This window comes from Azolla caroliniana, unplaced genomic scaffold, assembly GCF_043228905.1.
Source record: "Azolla caroliniana isolate FFs.n. ecotype wild unplaced genomic scaffold, voAzoCaro1.0.p SCAF_21, whole genome shotgun sequence".
In the NCBI taxonomy this organism is placed as follows: Eukaryota; Viridiplantae; Streptophyta; class Polypodiopsida; order Salviniales; family Salviniaceae; genus Azolla; species Azolla caroliniana.
This window is the reverse complement of record NW_028230456.1, coordinates 10364393-10371448: the sequence shown is the minus strand read 5'-3', so window position 1 is coordinate 10371448 and position 7056 is coordinate 10364393. Positions and strand designations below refer to the sequence as shown.

Genomic DNA, 7056 nt, shown 5'->3' with positions numbered 1-7056 from the left:
GGTCTTTAAGAAACTAGAAACTATGTTGAGCATGAGTTCCGCAGATCATCCTCAGTCTGATGGACAAACTGAACGAGTTAATCAAATTATTGAGGACATGCTTCGAGCTTATGTAGCAAAAACCCCTACTAAGTGGGAGCAATACCTTCCTATCTTAGAATTTGCCTATAATAGCTCTAAACATACATCCACTGGATATAGTCCTTTTATGTTGATGTATGGTTTTCAGCCACGTGCCCCAGTTGATGTCACGATTCATCGTGATACATTAGACAGTACACGCAATTTTTTGCAAGACATGAACCAAATGTTGCATATTGCCAAAGAAAATGTCAAGACAGCTCAAGATCGTGCTCGATTTTATGCTGATCAGGATAGACGTCCTCGTGCATTTACTATTGGTCAAAAAGTTTTTTTGCATGTCCCGACTGATTCTACGTCATTATCTACGGGCAAGTGCGCTAAGTTAGCCCCACGATATTGTGGCCCATTTGAAATCCTTAAGCGAGTTGGGTCATCTGCTTATCACCTTGCCTTACCTCGTAACGTTGGTATTCATCCTGTTTTTCACGTCAGTCGTCTAAAACCATTTTTAGGCTCTGGTGATAACACCATCACAATCCAAGATCTTGTAACATTAGAGGATTTTTCTTACAAACCTCATGTTCCTGAACGAATTCTTGATTCTCGTACTAAACGTTTACGTTCTAAAGAGATTCGGCTATTCAAGATCAAATGGATGGATAAACCTATTGATGATGCCACATGGGAACGCGAGCATTCGCTTAAGGCACAATTTCCTCACTTTATATTGCAAGAGTGCAATCTTTTGAAGTAGGGGAGTATGTTATGTACACATAACGTTGGTGAGGGTAGGTCACTAATATTTACATTAGTGAAGGGTATGTTCACTATTATTAAAAAGGGGACTAATGATTGGATAGAATGAATGATATGTGCATGCACTATCATGATTTAGACAACCAATGAATAGAGAGCCTTTTAGAAAGGCACATCTATTCAAGGGGCCTAGGAAAAGGTATAAATATGAGGCTTAGCTACCCTCATAGGGATCATCACGTCGGAAGGCTGCTGTCGTAGACACCGGTGGTGCGGGCTAGGCTTTCGTCTCGACGATCGTGTTTATCTCTTCCAAGGTATTAGTCATCCTAATATCCGGCGGTATGGGACGTCGGTGGTAGGTTGGCTATGTCTAGATCATAGCTCGGGGGTGGTCGGGTGGAACGGGTTCTTCTAACCAATCTATTTTCTTCCTTTTTACTTGATTTGGTCTATTGATTAGTAATAGACTCTTAACAATGGCTCTATGCAAACTAATCAAATGAGTTTCTTATTCACCATTAATTAAAAATTGTGAGAGAATCCAAGAAAGTCGTGAGATGAAGTAAATATACTTGGTAGTGGAAGATCTACAACGTATCTCACTCAAGTACAAAATCCTATTTAAGGCTTTAAGGTCAACACACTAACTAGATTCTATCTAGGTAACTACTAAGTCATGTGTGTTGACTAACTAACTAAATATAGTTGAGCTTGATATCTCATGCGCCCTCAAGCTCAAGTGTGAGGCATCCAACATCTGGTTTTGCTTTCGGCATTGTCCGACTTTCCATGTCGGCTTCTATGCGGCTTTCATCGTGGCGGCAGTCTCAGTTCCTCCCCCTCAAGCTTGTGACGAAGGCTTGTAGCGCTAAATGGTCGAAGGACGACTGCTTGCACCCATCGTGGGTCATGATCTCTCGGGCTCTCGGGCTCTCGGGCTCTTGTTCAACCACTATAGCATGTTTTTCCATTTCTATTTCCCTTTATATATAAGATGTAAACATATAGGGCTCCAAACAAGTTCAACGGTTGAACAATCATTTCGGCAAATAGGGGACCTCTATATATATAGTTCAAACAATGTGTCGTTAGGTTGGATTGGAATTTGCAAAGAGTGTAGCTAAATGTTTTGGGTTCTGAGTAACTTAGGCATATAGAGAAAATTGTTAAGATGTTACAATCTCGAACAAGCGGTGTGTGGTTGATGGGCGTTGGCCAACCCGAGTTCATTATGCACACCGAGCCCGACAATAAGGTTGTAGCGTGGAATAATATAATTTACAAGGCATAGAGATATGGTATGTATGTTCTTTGGGAGGCATAGGGATATGGTATGTATGTATGTATGTATGCATACATGTGGAGTATGTATGTATTATTCTAAAAATGTATTTGTTTTATTGTGTTGGACTTCCACGTGGCTTCACGAGAGAGCATGGAACGCTTGTCGTAGTCCCATCTTTGTCCTTAGTGTTCTGAAGTGTTGATCTGGGAGTGGCTTTGTCAAACAATCGACGATGTTCACGTCAGTGTCTATCTTTCGGACTTCGAGCCTCTTCTTAGTTATGAGCTCCCGGATGTGATGATACCATACCTCAATGTGCTTTGTCTTTCCGTGATAGACGGGATTGTTAATGAGGTGAATTGCGCTCTATGAGTTGCAATAGATGGTCGGCGTTGGTCGGTTGATTCGACTTGTAGATGAGAAGTTGGCAGACAGTCAATTCGGTTTGTATGTGGGAACACTAAGAAATCTTGTTTTTGGCTCAAAAAAAACCATTAGCAGATAATTAGTACCATGTTAGAAGAAATTTGGTTAGCATAGGCAGTCTATAAGGAGGAGAAGGTAAGACCTACAAATAAGGTTGAATCAGTATGTCTTTTATGGACCTCAACGACTCCATTGATTACTACAAAGAAGAGGAATAGAACAAAGAAAAAGAAGTTTGTTTGCTAATCATACGATTACTAAGAAGTTGTCCCACATAGTAAGGTAGGGTAGGGCCATGGCTATAAAGTGGAAAGGTGGATCAAACAATCAAATTTATCTTTGCGCTTGGGGCAATGATGCAGTTAGTGAGGGCTTCCCGAGACGCGTCAATTGCTGGTTGAAAACTATTTCCAACCCCACTCCCCGGCTTCCTACAAGGGAGCCTCGGAGAATTTTTGTAAAGGTACCCCCTCTTATGCGGAGGAGTGGGCCTAGAAAATCAAAACCTAACACAACCATGGGAGAAAACCCTAATATAAATAGGGAAGAAAACATTACATACCTTGCATCGATTAGCATTAGTGGCCTCCTTATTTGGTCATCATGCCACTAGCATTTTATTCTTGTCTTTTCATCGATAGCAATTGCCACGCTTAATCCCTAAACCTGATTTTCATGGCTATGCCATTATTGTTATGTCTAATGATGAAATCCTCTGAGTTTGGAATATTTATAACCAACCTCTTCGCTGGCTTGTAAACATTCATTAATTCGGTTTTGATTTCACTTCTTTTTCTTTTTACCAAAAAGAAGCTACTTTCCCATTAGTTATGAGAGATTATTACAGAAAGACTATACAAGGTAGCTTATACATAAATGGGGGGAATCACCTTGTGACCGAGTTCAAGAATATGAGACTACATACATATCCTTTCAAACTAAGTACTTAATGTAAGTAGGTATTTATAGCTATAAACTAGTGCCCTTCATCACCGGTCAGTACGAGCCAGATCTTGTGGCCTACAATGAAGGGAGGATGGGAGGTGAATAGGAAACAACCTACCTGGGGCCTGTTAGTTCCACTTCGGATGGTTTTCTTCTTGCATCACCATTGGCATGTTCTGTCATTTTTGCCAAAAGCGCAAACGGGCAGTGGCCTCATTGTTGGAGTTGTCACAAACATCGTCCAATGGCCGTTGTAGGTAGTTGATAATTGCGAACCATATATCCATGGGGCATACTAGAGAGTTTTGATTTCACTTAAATGAGCAATATATATAATGCATTGCATTACTACAAGCATGTATGTGTTAAATCTGTTAATAAGTTAATGAGTTAAATGTGTATGTGTTAATGTATGTGTGTATGTGCATGTGTATATGTATGTTAATGTGTTAATGTGTATGTGCATGTTTATGTGTGTGGGTTTCATTATGATTATAAACCTAATCTTGCTCACTACAAATGTGTATGTGTATGTGTTCATTATAATTATATACCTAATCTTGCTTTAGACACATACGCATATTTTTGTTTTTTTCTTTGTTGTAAAAGATATTCATTCATCAATATAAAGCAATTTACATAGTTTCGATTCTCGAGTGATCGGTGGAGGGAACAAGCATCTTGGTGGCTAAAAGTGCCAAAAAGGATTACCATCTTTGGAGGACATACCTGTAATAACTCTCATTGAGTAAGAAATTGATGGTGTTGAGCAACTTTAGCCTCAGAATCTCCAATAAGACAACCTCATTGTCCTTTTAAAGTATGCATCATGTCTCGCCAAATATTACATACCATTTCAACTGGTGAGGCTCTAGCTTGATGGAAAATATTAGAACAAGAAGCCTTTCAGATGTAATATATAGTAATATTACACTAACTCCCATAATGGTTGCATCTCCTTCCTTCTTCCTAAAAATTGCATGGACAATAAAAGGAAATACACGAACTATTCCGAAATTATTGCTAAAACCGTGGTCTATAAACTTAGTATCATAGTGAAAAACAGCGCAGACAAGCAAACACTTATAAATTCACTTTATTTGTGAGTTTTGGTTGAACTTCTGCTCACCAAGTTCAAATTCAAGACGTGGTTTGGATACATTAGGACTACAAAGAAGCAAAGTGTTGGCTCCTATGTTTCCCAAATATGCTAAAATGGGTGTTGCAGGGACATGCTTTCATTTTGACATATCACATTTTGTTATGTTCTAATAGCACCACCAATTTCAATATTTTCCATTGTCTACTTCGATTTAGGTTAGGTTGGTTACCCCGTGCTCATGGACTATGCTAAAGAATGATCATAGATGGGGAGTTCACAAAGTCTACTCCTTTTTAAAGACCCATCATGAATGCTTTATATTTTTTAAGAATGATGTGTCTTTGGGCATACGCAAGAATTCGTATCAAGCATTTAGTGATTCAATTATGATGGGAAAAAGCAGTGTCAAAATTCAAATTGACAAGCACATGAAATAGTTTTCTTTTAACTTTCAAGCTTCATATGTTATAAATATGGGAATGCAAATACAAAAACTCCTTGTTGCATTTAGGGTTACCTACCTTACAAAATGATTGACAATGTCGATATCTAAAATTTAATCACTGTCACGGTGGAATCACCAAAGCATCAAGTTTATAACAAATTTGGTACCGAGTGAGAAACGTTATCAACATACACATGAAAGCAAAAATAAATTGACATAAGAGGATGTCTAAAGCATTTCTCGTTCAAATTACATCGTAATCAAACCACCCATAGTACTACTTGCTATCCTGCTTCTACCTACATGTGCTCACACATACCCCGAAGAAGAAAGAAGAAGGTTTACCTATATATGTGAGTAGTGGATGAGATTGATGGAGAAGAAAACACTTCCACAAATGATAAAAGTAGGGATATGTTGTCGGTAAAGTTCAACATTGTCTCAAGCTTCCTCCTCACATGCGATGGCCATGGTTATAAAAGAGAAAGAGGAGCAAAGAGCGAAATTCATCTTTGCACTTGGGGAAATGACGTAGTTAGTGAGGGCTTCCCGAGACGCGTCAATTGCTGGTTGAAAACTATTTCCAATCCCCCTCCTTGGTTCTTGAAAGAGAACCTTGGAGAATTTTTGTAAAGCCCCCCAACCCCAACTCTTTGGAGTGGTGGGCCTAGAAAAACCCTAACACAAACATTGATAAAAGCAATAGTTGCCTTGTTTTGATGAACATAAGTTCCCTACTTGTTAGGTCTTCATGCCACTTGCTTTGTCTTCTTGTCTTCTAACCTCTAGCAGTAGGCATGCTCATGTATGCTATACGATTTTCATAGTTATGTCGTTATTGAGATTAACATACTCTCGACATAGTCATAGTTCCGATTCGTCCCATGAAGTCCTTCATTCAAGCAATCATGTTGAAATGATAAAGACTAGCATGATAGGACCTCTGATGTCTTGAATTCTCGACATCCAAAATATTGTTCTGTTTAGGTTTTCGGTTCGAGAATTCCCTTATGGTATGTGATATGTCTAATCATGACATCCTTTGAATTTGGAATGTTTATAACCTCGGTTGTTGTAAATATTCTAGATGGGCTCTAATTCACTTAAATGAGCAATATAACGTGTTACTACAAGTTTGTATGTGTATTTGTATGTATATGTTTATGTATCTGTGTACGACACACAAAATTCACATCCCACCCATATCTATTATTTAGGTTTAGGTTTTTTCTCCAACAAAATGTTTGGTATCTCAATCATGCCATTAGTGCGCACACTGACAATGTGTCCCACATCGTGAGGCATGTGATAGCCATGGCTATAAAAGAGAAGCGGAAGCAAACAATCAAATCATCTTTATGCTTGGGCAATGACATAGTTAGTCTTCCCAAGACGTGTCAATTGTTGGTTGAAAACTATTTCCAACCGCTCTCCTTGGCTCTTGAAAGAGAGACTTGGAGAAGTTTTGTAAAGGCCCCCCAACTCTTTGGAGGGGTGGGCCTAGAAAAAACCGTAACACAAACATTGAAAAAAGAATTGGTTTCCTTGTTTTGATGAACATAAGTTCCGTCCTTGTTAGGTCTTTTACGCCACTTGCTTTGTGTTCGTCTTCTCACCTCTAGCAATAAGCATGCTCATGCATGCTTTACGATTTTCATAGCTAAGCCGTTATTGAGATTAGCATGCTTTCGACATAGTCATGGTTTCAATGTGTCCCATGAACTCCTTCATTCAAGCAATCGTGTCGAAATGATAAAGACTAGCAAGATAGGATCTATGATGTCTAAAGTTCTCGACATCCAAACTATCATTTTGTTTAGGTTTTACATTAAGTTGAGAATTCCTTGAGGGTACTTGAGGGTATGCATGATACGTGTCGTTGTTATGAGCATTAAATTTTCATCACCTCGTGTGATGGTAAGAGATTTTATATCCCTAAACCGTTGTGTTATTTTGTTTTTAAATAATAATTAAATAAATAAATAATTTTTTATTAAGAAACTCCATAAT

The 7056-nt window shown here is 38.6% G+C and overlaps 2 non-coding genes and 1 pseudogene across 2 annotated transcripts; all 3 read left to right on the top strand.

Moving 5' to 3' along the window:
* Nucleotides 1-2889: 2889 nt before the first annotated feature.
* Nucleotides 2890-3028, top strand: LOC147850617 (U4 spliceosomal RNA; annotated as a pseudogene).
* A 2526-nt stretch (nucleotides 3029-5554) lies between these two features.
* On the top strand, nucleotides 5555-5713 carry LOC147850616 (U4 spliceosomal RNA). Its single transcript, XR_015531706.1, has one exon. It is a non-coding gene; the product is annotated as a U4 spliceosomal RNA (small nuclear RNA).
* A 685-nt stretch (nucleotides 5714-6398) lies between these two features.
* Nucleotides 6399-6547, top strand: LOC147850615 (U4 spliceosomal RNA). Its single transcript, XR_015531707.1, has one exon. It is a non-coding gene; the product is annotated as a U4 spliceosomal RNA (small nuclear RNA).
* The last annotated feature ends 509 nt before the right edge of the window (nucleotides 6548-7056 follow it).